The sequence below is a fragment of the Panthera uncia genome, chromosome X, assembly GCF_023721935.1.
Source record: "Panthera uncia isolate 11264 chromosome X, Puncia_PCG_1.0, whole genome shotgun sequence".
Taxonomy (NCBI): domain Eukaryota; kingdom Metazoa; phylum Chordata; class Mammalia; order Carnivora; family Felidae; genus Panthera; species Panthera uncia.
Window position 1 is genome coordinate 30,863,850 of NC_064817.1, and position 17,358 is coordinate 30,881,207.

Genomic DNA, 17,358 nt, shown 5'->3' on the forward strand with positions numbered 1-17,358 from the left:
AAAGGATGCTGTATTTTGTCAAATGATTTCTCTGCATCTATTGAGAGGATCGTATGGTTCTTGTCCTTTCTTTTATTGATGTGGTGAATCACATTGACTGTTTTGCGGATATTGAACCAGCCCTGCATCCCAGGTATAAATCCCACTTGGTCGTGGTGAATAATTTTTTTAATGTATTGTTGGATCCAGTTGGCTAATATCTTGTTGAGGATTTTTGCATCCATGTTCATCAGGGAAATTGGTCTATAGCTCTCCTTTTTAGTGGGGTCTTTGTCTGGTTTTGGAATCAAGGTAATGCTGGCTTCATAGAATGAGTTTGGAAGTTTTCCTTCCATTTCTATTTTTTGGAACAGCTTCAAGAGAATAGGTGTTAACTCTTCCTTAAATGTTTGGTAGAATTCCCCTGGAAAGCCATCTGGCCCTGGACTCTTGTTTTTTGGGAGATTTTTGATTACTAATTTGATTTCCTTACTGGTTATGTGTCTGTTCAAATTTTCTATTTCTTCCTGTTTCAGTTTTGATAGTGTATATGTTTCTAGGAATTTGTCCATTTCTTCCAGATTGCCCAGTTTATTGGCATATAACTGCTCATAATATTCTTTTGTTGCTGTTTTTATTTCTGGTGTGTTGGTTGTGGTCTCTCCTCTTTCATTCTTGATTTTATTTATTTGGGTCCTTTTTCTTTTTGATCAAACTGCCTAGTGGTTTATCAATTTTGTTAATTCTTTCAAAGAAACCAGGATCTGGTTTCATTGATCTGTTCTACTGGTGTTTTTGATTTTGATAGCATTAATTTCTGCTCTAATCTTTATTATTTCCTATCTTCTGCTGGTTTGGGGTTTTATTTGCTGTTCTTTTTCCAGTTCTTTGAGGCGTAAGGTTAGGTTGTGTATCTGAGATCTTTCTTCCTTCTTTAGGAAGGCCTGGATTACTATATACTTTCCTCTTATTATCACCTTTGCTGCGTCCCAGAGGTTTTGGGTTGTAGTGTTATCATTTTCATTGGTGTCCATATACTTTTAATTTTCTCTTTAACTTCTTGGTTGGCCCATTCATTCTTTAGTAGGATGTTCTTCAATCTCCAAGTATTTGTTACCTTTCCAAATTTTTTCTTGTGGTTGATTTCGAGTTTCATAGCGTTATGGTCTGAAAATATGCACAATATGATCGATCTTTTGTACTTGCTGAGGGCTGATTTGTGTCCCAGTATATGGTCTGTTCTGGAGAACGTTCCATGTGCACTGGAGAAGAATGTATATTCTGCTGCTTTAGGATAAAATGTTCTGAATATATCTGTTAAGTCCATCTGGTCCAGTGTGTCATTCAAAGCCATTGTCTCCTTGTTGATTTTTTTGATTAGATGATCTGTCTATTGCTGTGAGTGGGGTGTTGAAGTCTCCTACTATTATTGTATTACTATCAATGAGTTTCTTTTTTTGTGATTAATTGATTTATATATTTGGGCGCTCCACATTTGGTGCATAAATGTTTACAATTGTTAGGTCTTCTTGGCAGATAGACTGCCCCCTTGATTATGATATAATGCCCTTCTGCATCTCTTGATACAGTCTTTATTTTAAAGTCTAGATTGTCTGATATAAGTATGGCTACTCCGGCTTTCTTTGTTGATCATTAGCATGATAAGATGGTTCTCCATCTCCTTACTTTCAATCTGAAGCTGTCTTTAGGCCTCAAGTGGCTCTCTTGTAAACAGCATATAGATGGATCTTGTTTTCTTATCCATTGTGTTAACCTATGTCTTTTGATTAGAGCATTTAGTCCATTGATGTTTAGAGTGAGTACTAAAAGATATGAATTTATTGCCATTATGTTGTTTTTAGAGTTGGAGTTTCTTGCAGGGCTGGTTTAGTGGTCACAAACTACTTTAATTTTTGTTTGTCTGGGAAATTTTTTATCTCTCCTTCTATTTTGAATGACAGCCTTGCTGGATAAAGAATTCTTGGCTTCATGTTTTTCTGGTTCAGCACATTGAATATATCCTGCCACTCCTTTCTGGCTTGCCAAGTTTCTGTGGATAGGTCTGCTGCAAACCTGATATGTCTTCTCTTGTAGGTTAAGGACTTTTTTTCCCTTTCTGCTTTCAAGATTCTCTCCTTGCCTGAGTATATTGTGAATTTGACTATGATATGCCTTGTTGATGGTTGGTTTTTGTTAAATCTAATGGGAGTCCTCTGTGCTTCCTGGACTTTGATGTCTGTGTCTTTCCCTAGGTTAAGAAAGTTTTCCCCTATGATTTGCTCACATAACCCTTCTACCCCTATTTCTCTCTCTTCCTCTTCTGGGACCCCTATGATTGTGATGTCATTCCTTTTTAATGAGTCACTGATTTCTCTAATTCTTAAATCGTGCTCTTTTGCCTTAATCTCCCTCTTTTTTTCTGCTTCACCATTCTCCATAAGTTTGTCCTCTATATCGCTGAATCTCTGTTCTGCCTAATCCATCCTTGCCGCCACAGCATCCATTCAAGATTGCAGCTCAGTTATAGCACTTTTTATTTCATCCTGACTAGCTTTTACTTCTTTTATGTACGTAGAAATGGATTGTAATCTATTTTTGACTTCAGCTAGTATTGTTATTGTCGTGATTCTAAATTCTGGTTCAGACATTTTGCTTGTATCTGTGTTGGTTGCGTCCCTGGCTGTAATTTAATCCTGCTCTTTCTTTTGGGGTGAATTCCTTCGTTTCATCATTTTGAAGAGAGAAAAGGAATTAATGAGGTATAAAAAATTAAAATTAAAAAAATAAAAAATAAAAAATATTAAAATTAAAAAATTAAGAACAAACACACACAAAAATCGAGTAAATGATGCTAGATCCTAGGTGCATTTTGGTCTGGGTGTTTAAAGTGGCTTGATAGATTAGAGAAAAAAGGGAAAAAAAATCATTTGAAAATTTGAAAAAATGAATACACTGAAGTAGACTAAAATGAAATGATGGAAGTAAAATAGAAGTTGAATTTACACAAAAGTAAAAAATAGTAGAACAAAATTAAAGAAATATATTTTTAATAAAAATGAATTTTTTCTCTTTCTGTATTCATGAAAAAGAAAAGAAATGAAAAAGAAAAAAAGAAGGAAATAAAATTAAATAGTTGGACTGGCTAACAGACTTTAACACTACTGAAATTACTTCGTTTTCCCCTAAAAGTCAAACTATGAAGCGCTTTATAGTCCATAAACTAAGCAGGTGGTGAGACTTGTGTTCTTGAAGAGTGAGTTTGGCCCAGTTGGGCGGGGCTTCATGTAACAGCTCTGTTCTCCACTAGATGGCACTACTAGTCTACTGGGGTGGATTGTTGTGGTGCTTGTAGGTGCATATGCCCATGTGTAGGAGCGGTGAAAATGGCATCACCCAGATACCCAGTCTCTAGTATCAGAACTCTCTTCTCCCTGATCAGCAATAGCACACCTGTCCTTTGTCTTCGGCTTCCGTCTACTCCCTGTTTCTACCCTGTCGATGACCAAGCCCCAGGCAGTACCTCCCTCCCGAGTTGTGTCTCAGATGCGGCTGCCTTCCCAACCCCCCACTTCTGAGGGACTGCGGCTTTGACATGCTCTGCCTGTCTCTGGAGGCTTTCACCAAGCAATGGCCAGGTGTCAGCCGCACCCAGGACCACTTCCAGGACCACGCTGTGGCCGATGCCCAGAGACTGTGGCCAGGTGCTAGCCCACCCCAGAAAAAGCTTGTGAGACAATGTAGCAGCAGCACCTCAGGGAATATGGAAAATCACAACACACATCTGGCACCAGGCTTCACCCCCAACAACCTTGTTCCAGCACCAGCAAATGTGGCCATTCTGTGGGGTCTGCTGGGCCCAGGTGGCCTCACAGCATCTACCAAGTGTCCTTCCAGCAGTGGAACCGCTTCTCCCCTTGTGGCCTAAGAACCTCCCAGACCCCATTCTGTTCCTGGGGATTTGTCCTTCCCACCAGAACACTGCCAGGTATTGAGCTGCAGAGTTTCAGACTCTGCGCTCCTCCATTTACAGTTTTTTTAAAATTATTTTAACGTTTATTTATTATTGAGAGACAGAGAGACACAGAGCATGAGCAGGGGAGGGGTAGAGAGAGGGGGAGACACAGAATCCGAACTAGGCTCCAGGCTCTGAACCCTCAGCACAGAGCCTGATGCAGGGCTCGAACTCACAAACTGCAAGATCATGACCTGAGCCGAAGTCAGTTGCCTAACTAACTGAGCCATCCAGGTGCCCCTCCCCCTGTTTACAGTCTTTTGAAAAAAAATTTTTTTATGTTTATTCATTTTTGAAAGAGAGAGACAGAGCACAAGCAGGGGTGGGGCGGAGAGAGGGGGACACAGAATCTGAAGCAGGCTCCAGGCTCCGAGCTGTCGGCACACAGCTTGATGCAGGGCTCAAACTCATGAACGGTGAGATCGTGACCTGAGCTGAATCCAGATGTTCAACCGACTGAGCCACCCAGGTGCCCCTTTTATCTTTAAAAAAAAATGTTTTTTTATGTTGTTTACAGTCTTAATGGAATTTAAACTCTCTCCTTTCTCCTTTCTCCCTTTTTAGTTCAGTCCCTGTGGCTGTTTCCAATTTTCAACTTTCTCTCCAGCTGCTTTTAGGGAGGGGTTCTTTTCCCGTATTCTCTCCCCCACCACCCCATCTCCATCTTCTCTCTGCCTGCAAAAGTGGCTCCCTGACCTCCGTGGCTTCTCTCTCCCCACGTTCACCTCTCCACGCTGCATACCTGCTGAATTCTGTGGTTCAGATTGTGCAGATTGTTGTATTAATCCTCAGAGCAGTTTTGTAGGTGTGCAGGATGGTTTAGTGTTGGTCTGGCTGTATTTCATGGACATGAGACACACAAAAAACTTCCATGCTGTTCCGCCATCTTGGCTCCTTTCCCCAAGCCCACTGATTTTAAGGTTCCAGATTTTAAGCCACACTGATTGTAAGAACTGATGACATTTGGCCCCTCTGGTTTTCAGGGCCAGATATTATGAGGATTCTTCTTCCCCATGGATACTTCTGGTGTGAGAGCCTGTTTCTATCCCTTCTTCACACCTGCAGTGTCCCTCCCACGGGTCTGTTTCGCTCCAAACCACATCTCTGCACTTCCTACCCTCTTTCATGTGTTCTGTACTCTACATTTAGCTGTGGAAAGTTTGTTCTGTCAGTTTTTGAGTCATTTTCCGGGTTATTTATACTGATGTGACTGTTATCTAGAGGGTCCTCCTACTCTGCCATCTCCCACAGAAGTCCCATACATAATTTTTGAAGTCCATAATAATCTATCATTCAGAAGCAATTTTTTTAGGATGCACCAGAGGCTAAATATCAAGCCTCTGTGCTCAGTTAGAGGGATGCTTAGATGAAAAAGACATAGTTCTTGTTACAATGACAATGAAAAATAATGATTAAAGCACTGACTTTTGCAGCCCAAAGTTGCAGTACCCAGATTACTTGTTGATTCTTGAAAACAGTTCATTGATGCACACCAGGTAAACTGAGGTACTTATTATTTTTTTCATCCATCCAAAATAATATAATCATCAGTGCTACAGAATCTTTTTCTGTCTCATTTGTGGCTGTATCTCCTGTGCCCAGAGCAGCACCTGGCCAAGAGTAGCCAAAATAAATGTCTGTAGAAAGAAATAATGAATTCTCTTCTGAAATATTTCAGTTAATACTGTATTAGAAACTTCGACAGATTCTGACAGTGTATATAACATGGACACATATGTTCATTATACCCTGGAGGGTAGGGGCACAGCCCCTTGAGTCATATTCTGGGGTCAAATTCTATCCCCAAATCCTCCAACTGTGTGTGACCTTGGGTAGGTTTCATAACATCTGTTACCTTCACTTTTGACATTTGTCATTTTCAAGTGGTGGCCGTAAATCTCCTCCTCACAGAACTGTGTCCAGGTGCAATTATGTAATGTATGTTCAGTGCTTGGCATGATGCTTGGGTGTGATAAAGAACTGTCCTTTTTTTTTGATGCTTCTCATCATTTAATAACTTTCAATTCATCTGAATTAATTCACGTCTCTAAAATGGTGTAAAATTACCCCGGAAGATGAAAATCTCAAATGATGTGATATCTAGGACATACTGCAGTGCCTAAGGCACAGTAAATGACAGTCCGTTTCACTGTAACAACAAAGAGCCTGGGGAGATTTGCTTTCTAGTATTGTAGCCCTGCAGCACTTCCTGCTCCTGACATGTATCTCGCAATTAGACAGGCAGCAGCAACTCCTTTCCTAGGAAGTGTGGATGGAGACAAAGGTTCTGGAATGCGTGAGGGGTTGAAAAGAGCTGATAAAGGTGTTCAGGGCCCCTGCCTGGAGAATAAGAGAAAACAAAAGCCCCACAGGAACCCCATGGGACAGCGCTACAGGTATTTTCACTTCATCACCACTCCTGGGGAAACTTCTCCCCCAGCCCCAAGCTGTCCATGAAAGCTGAGAGGAGAACATGTACCTCCATGCCAGGAAAAGACCGTTCACCATTGCTGCCCCTATGAAGAGATTAAATATTTCTAGTGGAGCTAAAGTTGATATATATTTTACAGTAACTTTATTATAGTTGATAGGAACACAGTTTTGCAGTATCAGTAAGTACTTATGAAAGGTAAACCCATAGTGGAATGAAGAGATAGAAATATCAGGATGTCCCGCGATGCCATGATGCGGATGCAGCTTCAGGAGACAGGAGGTACGGCCTGCTGACAGAACGCTGTCCTTACACAGCTGAGAGACTGCCACCCTGATGTGAAGTTCCTCCTGCCCCCATCATTGATTCCGTTTAGGGGAAATCCAGCGGGCTTCACTGTGAGCCCAACATTAGGGGGATAAAGTTCAGACACTTAATGAAAGGAGCAAATAACTGCTCTGTTTTCTTCATGCTCACCTAAGTCAGAGATGGATTTTGTGCCAACATTAGAAATCAATTCTGATGATATGTGGAGATTAAAATTCCCTGCACATATTTTTAAGAGTAGAAGTGGTAAGGCCAGTGTCACATTCCAATTCGTGTTCCAGAGTTGCTCTTCTGCCTACTTAATGCCCCATTTGTAATTGTAAAACTTCCTGAATTTCCATACTAAGTGAATGGCATGTAAGGTTTTAATAGATGCAGAAAGGCATATTTCTACAATTCTGGTTGAAAGACTGGGAACATGTCCTCCACCTTGTTTTCTCCCAAGCTTGCAACTCACTTCTCCCAAATCCCTCACCTCACTGTGCTTGCCAAAGCCACAGATGCATAGACCTCACCTGGCTGCCCAGAGCTTGGTTTACTGTAACAGACTAGGGCACGGTTCACACCAAATATTAAAAGGGGTTAAGCTTGCTTTGCTGCTATTCAGTCTTTCCCTTCTGAATCTCTGTGCACAATTGTCATGTGCACAAATGTGCACCAGGACAGTGAACTCTCTGTTGTGCTGTTCCTCCAAATTGTGCATCCCTCCCGTCCCACATTTACCCCCATCCAATGCAGTTTTTTTCTAAGTAGAATCATCATAGTCTCTCTTCCTCTTCCCCAAATAAGACTTCTCTCATTTTGTCTCTTTTCTTCATTTGCCTGGTATCCTAGGATTGTTATAGGATATGATAAAACATCAATGATTTATCACCCTGGAGGTATATTTGCCATACAAAATGGAGGTTCTAGAGCTACAGTGATTTGCTCCAAATAAGGAGTTGTGAAATCCCAGGTACTAGATCTGTTAAGTGGCAGGGTTTTGCCACATGGTTTGGAAAGACATGAATCACACATACATTGGTGGAACGTTCAGGCTGTGTGTAACAGACCTCACTGAGGCCAACTATATTTGGAGTAGGCTATACGGGACATAGTTGCCCATCTTTCAAACTTAATACTCACAAATAATTTCACAGTATTTTACAGCATATATTACCTCATGACAAAAACTCTGTGAGTGAAGAACAATGGGTTTTATATTGTTAGAAATCTAGTTTTGGAACCACAATATGAGTCTCTCAATTCTTTTACTAAATCCTATAGGAAAGGATAAGGCTACATTAAATAGAAGTATTTATCAGGATTAGAAATCAAATAAGGAAAGGACACGATATGTGCAAGTGTCAGTTATTCTTCATATTAATCTGTAAATCCAGAATGATTCCAAAATAAATTCTAACAAATTATTTTTATGGAACTGTAAAGTTGATTTAAAACTCAGGATGAAGGGGCACATGGGTGGCTCATTCGGTTGAGTGTGTGACTCTTGGTTTCGGCTCAGGTCGTGATCTTGTGGTTTCTGGGATTGAGCCCCACATCAGGCTCCATGTTGACACTTAGAGCCTGTTTGGGAATCTTTCTCTCCCTCTCTGTCCCCCCCCTGCTCACACATGCATGGGCTCTCTCTCTCAAAATAAATAAATAAACTTAAAAAAAATTAAGATGGACCCATAACCAGTAAGGAAATCAAATTAGTAATCAAAAATCTCCCAAAAAACAAGAGTCCAGGGCCAGATGGCTTTCCAGGGGAATTCTACCAAACATTTAAGGAAGAGTTAACACCTATTCTCTTGAAGCTGTTCCAAAAAATAGAAATGGAAGGAAAACTTCCAAACTCATTCTATGAAGCCAGCATTACCTTGATTCCAAAACCAGACAAAGACCCCACTAAAAAGGAGAGCTATAGACCAATTTCCCTGATGAACATGGATGCAAAAATCCTCAACAAGATATTAGCCAACTGGATCCAACAATACATTAAAAAAATTATTCACCACGACCAAGTGGGATTTATACCTGGGATGCAGGGCTGGTTCAATATCCGCAAAACAGTCAATGTGATTCATCACATCAATAAAAGAAAGGACAAGAACCATACGATCCTCTCAATAGATGCAGAGAAATCATTTGACAAAATACAGCATCCTTTCTTGATAAAAACCCTCAAGAAAGTAGGGATAGAAGGATCATACCTCAAGATCATAAAAGCCATATATGAAAGATCCAATGCTAATATCATCCTCAATGGGGAAAAACTGAGAGCCTTTCCCCTTAAGGTCAGGAACAAGACAGGGATGTCCACTCTAACCACTGTTATTCAACATAGTAGTGGAAGTCTTAGCCTCTGCAATCAGAAAACACAAAGAAATAAAAGGCATCCAAATCATCCAGGAGGAGGTCAAACTTTCACTCTTTGCAGATGACATGATGATCTATATGGAAAACCCAGAAGATTCCACCAAAAGACTACTAGAACTGATTCATGAATTCAGCAAAGTTGCAGGATATAAAATCAGCGCACAGAAATCAGTTGCATTCCTATACAACAGCAATGAAGCAACAGAAAGAGAAATCAAGGAATCGATCCCATTTACAATTGCACAAAAACCCATAAAATACCTAGGAATAAATCTAACCAAAGAGGTGAAAAATCTATACACTGAAAACTACAGAAAGCTCATGAAAGAAATTGAAGAGGAATCCTTAAAATACTATAGCCACTTTGGGAAAACCTTTGGCCGCTTGAAAAAAAAAAAAGGACTAACATGAAAGTATCATAGAGCCAGAAATTGCACATCTGGACATTTATCCCAGAGAAGTGAAAACTCTTGTTCTCTCAAAAATCTGTTAGTGAAATGTTTAGAGCAGTTTTATTAATAATAGCCAAATCCTGGAAACAATGCAGATGTCCTTTAATGGGTTAATAGATAAACAAGCTATGATACATCCATACCAAGGAATGCTTTTCAGCAATAAAAAGGAGTTATTGAGGCAACAGCCTAGATGAATCTCCAGGGAAGTATGCTGAGTGAAAACGAGCCAGTCATAAATAGTTAAATACTTTACAATTTTGTTTATATACAAAATTTTGTCACATATTCTGGAAATGACAGAATCATAGAAATGAACAATTTAGTGGTTGCTGGGTTGAATGAGGGCAGGCAGGTGGACATGCCCTGACAGAATTTTAGGGTGAGTGATATGTTCTGTGTCTTAACTACCACAGTCCATATCCTGGTTGTGATATTGTACTTTAGTTTTGCAAGATGTTGTCATTGTGGAAAACCTAGTAAAATTACCTAGGACTTCCCTATATTATTTCTTAAAACTAAATGTTAATATATAATTATCTCAAAATAAAAAGCTTAATAAAAATTAAATGAGGGCAAACTACAAACAAAATATGAAAATATTATTATAAAATTGAGATTTCAGTCATAAAGCATCAAGTGGGGTTACATTTTTAATAAAAATCACAAAATACAATGGGGAAATAATGGCCATGAATGTGTATGTGCCAAACTGCATAACAAAACCGTATGAAGCAAATTCTCAGAAAAGTAAGCAGAAAATTAAAGTAATAGGGAGTCTGAATATTTTGTTTATATTGGCCTTTATTATAGTGAATAAATAACTCATTTGGTGGGTGTTATGGGCTGAATTGTTTTCCCCCAAATTCCTATGTTGAACTCCTAATTCCCAGTACTATAGAATATGACTGTATTTGAAAATTACATCTTTAAGGTAATTAAGGTTAAATGAGGTCATATGGGTGGGTCCCAATACAGTATGACTGGTTTCTAAAGGATATGGAAGAGACCCCAGGGGTGTGCATGACATGTGAGGACATAGGAGAAAGGCAGCCATCTGTAAACCAGGGGGAGAAGCCTCAGAAGAAACCAAACCTGTTGACATCTTAATCTGGGACTTCTAGCTTCCAGAATGATGAGAAGATAAATTTCTGTTATTTAAGCAATTCAGTCTATGGTAATTTGTTATGGCAGCCCTAGCAATCTTTTCTTTTTAAATTTTTTATTTATTAAAAAAATTTTTTTCAAGTTTTTAAAATTTATTTTGAGAGAGGGAGAGAGTATGAGCAGGGCAGGAGCAGAGAGAGAGAGGAAGAGAGAATCCCAAGCAGGCTCCACACTGTCAGGATAGAGCCTGATGAGGGGCTTGAGCTCACTAACTGTGAGATCATGACCTGAGCTGAAATCAAGAGTTGGGCACTTAACTGGCTGAACCACCCAGGTGCCCCAGCCCTAGCAATCTAATATAGTAGCTCAGATAGCCACCTTCCATCAAAGATTTGATCTGCACTTGTATTATGAAAAGTTCTGGTCCCGTGGTAGCTCTCCAGTGAAATATTTCCCAGTCTTCTTTGTACCTAAGTCATGCACATGACTGCTCCTTATCATAAGAATATAAGTAGAAGTGAGCACTCTCCAGTCCTGGCCCATAAACATCTCCCAAAAGAGATGGAATGGTCTGCCTCCCACTGCCAGCTGAATGTGATCAATGGAAAGGCTTAAAAACAGATCAGGGTGCCTCAGCAGCTCAGTCTGTTGAGTGTCCAGTTTCAGCTCAGGTTATGATCTCACGGTTCATGGGTTCAAGCCCTGCATCAGGCTCTCTGCTGTCAATGTGGTGCCTGCTTGGAATTCTGTCTCCCTCTCTCTGTGTCCTTCCCCTGCTCACATGCTCTCTCTCTCTCTCTCTCTCTCTCTCTCAAAAATAAAGACAAACACTAAAAAAAAAAAAAAAATCAGAATCACAAGGTGGAAGAATCTGTCCATTAGCCAGGAAAATATTCTGTACCTTCTGCTCAATTTTGCTGTGAACCTAAAAAAGTTCTTAAAAAAATTAATAATGAAATAAAGACCTTAAAAATGAAAGAATTATAAGACATTGAAAGAATTCCACAATTTATTATTACAAATTATTATTAAACAGAAAATATATATATTACATAGAATGAATATAGCATTATGTCATTTTGTAAAGAGAATCTACATTGATCTGTATCAACATCTGTGCGTACACACATTAATAGTTATAGCCATGTGTATGTTCTTACCAATTTTAATGTAAATACATAGGCAATAGCCTGCAAGGACAACTCATAAAATGTTAACAGGGGTTGCTTCTGGATGATAATGTTATGAGTGATCTCAATGCTCTTTATCAACCTTTTCTGTTTTTCCTATTTTTTATACTACTCTTATTTTTAAAACAAAACATGGGATCATCTAGAGGGCAGAGTAGGAGACCCCAACCTCCCTTCACTTCGTTGCAAAAACCTTGTAATTAACTATCCGCAAATGAAAAGAGCTGGAGGAATGCTTAGGAGTCCACTTAAAAAGCTTTAGCAACATGATGAAACAAAAACCTGAGAAAACCCATACAAAAAGGGTAGGAGGAACAGTTTAACAGTTTAGTCTGCATAATCCCATCCTCCAGGCCAGCACTACTGGGTGCCAAGAGGGAACTGACCAGCCCAAGAGACTTCCCCTCGCCAGGAAAAGCAGTATGAACAGGGTGAGTGACAGGCTTTCCCAGCCTTTCAGGGCACTTCATGAAGGACCCTCTTCAGTTTCACCCTACTCAGAGATTGGCAAAGTTGAGACATGTAGACACAGCTAGGAACAAGTCAGGGGCTACCCGTATCAGTCACATGGTGGGAGTGACTGCAGTTCCTAGTCCCCTTCTCTGCCGAGGCTCCCACCAGCCTTCACCACTGAGAACCTTAACTGACACTGCAGATGCTGTAGACCTCCCCGGCTATCATCACTGAACACCTTGTCATGGATCCCAGCAGCATTTGCCACTGAAGAAACCAATGGCTAACAGAACCATCAGAGACCCCCTGCATATTCCACCACTGATGTTTTTGTCCCATAAGTTTTGGCATTTGCAGATGCCAGCTCTCTGTTCCCTCCCCCTGCCCCACCCTCCTGCTAGAGCCTAAGATCTCTACTAGCAACCAGCTCCAGCCTCTCTGCTCCTGTACACATGCAAGATGCCAGCCTAGGCCCCTACACAGTGGACCCCCATTGCTGTGCATGGGCCTATGGATAGTCCCTGTAGCCGCACTGACAGCCAAGGCTCCCACAGCTGCTTATAGGCTTGGACCCATCCCTGGCTCCCGTCAGTAGCGTGCACTGCTCTGTCTGCCTGCAGGTAGCCCCTACAGCTGTATACCTATATGTCGCTGGCCCCAGCTCCTGTCACCAGCCTCCACTGCCATGCACACACCCACATGTAACCCCTGAAGTTGCACAAGTACACACCAAAAGCCAAGGCCCCCACAGCTGCTTGTGGGTCCAGATCTGTCCCTGGCTTGCACTGTTGCACATGTATGCAGCTAGCCACGACCGTGCATTTGCACACCGCCGACCCTACCTCCCATTGCTCACCTCTTCTGCTGTGTGCTCACTGTCAGCCCGTTAGCCACTTGAGTGCATACTGACAACCAAGGCCCTCCACAGGGGCTCATGGATCCTATCCGGTCACAACATATGTCACTGGCCTGCACAGCTGTATGTGCCTGAGAGTAGAGCTTTAGTATTCTCACCATAATAGCAGCAATAAAATGATAATTATGGTGGGTGAAGGATGTGTTAACTAGGCTTATTATGGTAAACATTTCACAATATATACATGTATCAGATCATCACACTGTATACCTTAAACTTATATGTTAATTATATCTCAGTAAGACTGAAAAATCACTTTATGAACCAGTGATCTAGCTCAGTGCTTCTCATACTTAATGTGCAGACAGAACACCCTGGGAATCTTGTTAAAACTCAGATAACTACATTCTGATTCAGCAGGCCTGAAGTGAGGCCCGAGATTCTGCATTCCTAACAAGCTCCCAGGGGATACCAATGCTATTGGTTTTCAGACCATACTTGGCATAACAAGCCTTCGGTCATCCTCCTCGTCTCATGGGTTATATCAGAAATGAGAATTCTCTGAGCTGGAAAATTGAAAACAGAACAACCAGCGTGCAATCCCTCATTGCTGTGTTGTCCAGGCAAGGAGTTGAGGAGAATCTGGGCAAAGTCTTGGGCAGAATATGAGAAATAGTAAAATTGAGAAATGGTAGTGAGGAGACAGGAGCAGTTCAAAAGGAGTCCAGTTGTACATGTGAGATACAGCAGATGTGAGATAAGAATCGGACAGAAGAGCAAGAGAGAACAATGGAAGGAAGAACTTGGTCAAGGCCAATATAATGAATGTGGCGTTTCTGGTCCATGTTTCATTTGGAGAACTCACTGCCAAATGCCACATTTTTTTGTGTGAAGCAAAAACTTTTTCCTGAGCAATGTAAAGCCCTCAAAATGTCTTTTTGATGGATATAAAAAGAATTAGAGGGGGTAAATGATGGTCTGATAATTAGAAAGGCACAGGTCCAACCTGGGCACAACATACCAATCATTTTCTTTTCTGCTTGTTTCAATACCCACTGCTACTATGCCACATTTGGGAAATTTTCTTCTGGAGAGTATCCAAGCTGAAAGTATAAATGTATTGGAAAAAATAGAATTATAAAAAAATGCATCCCAGGCTACATGAAAATACATTTAATTATTTTCAGTTGACCAGAGCTAGAATAATTTCCAGTGTTTTCCTTGTCAAACACCTTACCATCTGTTTTGTTTATTTAGTTAATAGAAATTTCAGGGAGCATGTGGAGGTTGGTCATTTTTAGCAGTATTTTTGGGATAAACTGGAAGCATCCATGAATAGGAGTTTCCACTGCTATCATTTGGTGTCCAAGAGGAAATGACCATGTTCTGTCAAGGTTTCTTACAAGCACCATTGAAAGTCAGAGCATCTCACCTATAAACTCTATACCTTGCTTGTAAATAAATATGTTGAAACAAACTATTAAATGAGGTACTTTGCAGCCATCACAATCATTAGATGCTAAAAAGGATCAGTGTTTCTGGTCAAAATAAGAAAAGAAATAATTTCAAAATAAGAAAAAAATAAAAAGCGGTATATTTTTAGTCTCTTAACTGAATTAGAGGAAAAAATACATTTATTTCTCAACTTTAAAAGCAATTTACAATGGTCCTATTTATAAGAAACTGCAGGTTGTTTCAGAGGTAACTTACCATCTTGAAAGGAGAAATGAATTTGACTTTAGCTACCCAACATACATGGTTGCCATAAAATGAAAAATCTTTACCAAAACATAAACCCAAGACTACCATTTACTGTCTAAAATCTATATCCTGCTTTTCTTTAAATGATAATTTTCCCAGAAATTATATTTATATTCTGGTATATCACCCCCGTTATCATTTCTGTCTTTCCGTTGGGAAACAGATTTTGAGTGGTTTCATGATAGCAAAAAATAAATGCAAATGAATCATGAAGATTCTTTAAATGATTCTCTAACCTTATTAAAGTAGTTGAGTCATTTGTGTTTCCTTCCCACTGGGACAATAAAAATTTCATTTTGTCAAATTATCTTCATTTCTCCTACCAGTTTCTGGATTGTTTAAACCTGAAGAAAACTTCATAGCATTATTACCCTTTAAGGGTTTTAGAAACCCTTATGTGGGAAAGATGGATTTGTCATTGTCTCCTCTGATGGCTTTAATCCTCTTCTGCATAATAACAAAGTATTATGGCAAATAATACTTGCCTGGCTGGCTCATTCGGTGGAGTGTGCTGCTCTTGGTCTCAGGGTTGTGAGTTTGAGCCCCACAGTGGGTGTAGAGATTACCTAAAAATAAAATCTTGGGGGAAGATATGGCCATCCCCATTTAAGTAACTAAAACCTTAAACTTCCATTTTTTCTTCATTTCTGATTACAGGCTTTGTTCTCCTCTACCTCTCAGCACTTACCCTGAAGTGTGTTCTTGTAATGAAATGCCCACTGAATTTAATTAACTGAACTTAAGCAATTAACTGGAAAAATTATTAAAGATTTATTACTTTTCTGCATTTTCAAGAATTTTCGATCATACTGATTTGAGGACAGCTCTAGAAGGAATCCTTCTGGGATAGATAAGTGCCTTCAACTCCTAACCAAGACAACAAACAAATTTCCAGTCTGTATCCATATAATGATCAGGCTTATGAAAACATTGCCTACTTAGTGCAGATTCCAGAGGACTTTTGACATTTGTTCCTGTAGTGGTATATAGGCCTTGGGCTTTTAATACTTCTTAAATCAAATGTTAGATGTTAGAATGTTGGAGAATGTTAGAATGTTAGATCCTCAGCTCCCATGGAACTATTCTTTTAATTAATGTATATGGTGCAAAGACAGTGAATCTACCTTGGAAGTTAGAAGTTTGATTCTACCTTATTAATATACTGTGTTTCACTTAAGGAATGAGAACATCTATAAAGTTAAAATAGAAAATTATCAGTATAATCTTGGATTTGTAAGAAATATTTTAGTGTAACACTACCTTTTGATGTTTAGATAGTTATTTTTTTTTAATTTTTTTAAATAGGCTCCACGCCCAACACGGGGCTTGAATTCATGATCCCGAGACCAACCAAGAGTTGCTAGAAACTATAAATGAATCTGTGCAAAGAAAGTAGCCTTTCCTCTCTCAAACTTGTAATTTAATTGAATGGGGATATTATCATATTTGAAAATAAGGGGATCCACAAGAAACCATGCTGTGCGTCTCTCTCAGGCCAACAAATACAGTAGCAATGGATTCCAAGGGACAATGCCTCCACCATTCACAGTGTGAAGATGAATTCATTACTCCAAACATAAATTCTTTATGTTTAAGCCCAACATGGGGCTTGAACTCACAATTCTGAGATCAAGAATTGGAGGCTTAACCAACTGAGCTACCCAACACCCCCCAGACATGTATTTTTAACCTGTTTTCTACCAAACAGCTACTAGTTTGTATGAAAATCTAGCTTGGTGGATTTGGGTCCAAATTTGTCCTTCAATGTCATGGATATGCTTAACTTCAGCCTGAATTCGTGTATTTTAAAACTTTCCCATGCGTTTTGTCTTCTCATCACTCAACATAATACAACAGAATGTATATTCTTTTTTTTAAGTTGATTTATCTTGAGAGGGAGAGAGAGTGAGAGGGAGAGGCAGAGAGAATGGGAGAGAGAGGATCCCAAGCAGGTTCCACACTGTCAGCACAGAGCCCAATGTGGGGCTTGAATCCACAGACTGTGAGATCATGACCTCAGCTGAAATCAACCCACTGAGCCACCCAGCCACCCCCAGAGTGTATATTCTTGTTGATAAGGCAGGTGTATATAAGAAGATAAACAGTGGGGCAGGGAAGCATATCTTAGATGACAAATGAGCAATGCTGACTTAGGATTATTTATTTCTTTTGAACCTTTTTCTGACTCATTATTATCCTGTAAACTGAAAGCTTTCAGTTTTTACCGGGGTTACCCCAGGATATTTTTCATGTTTGTGGGCCCTGTAGGTTCTTTATTGGTCTTACATGCTATTTACATTACAGATATGGTGTCAGTTTCTTTCCTAAGATGTCACTTCTTTGCAGACCAGATGCTCCTTAGGCTTCTCCTGCTGTGTTCTTAACAGGTGCCTCAAATCTTTGAATGACTGGGAATTATCCATTTTCTG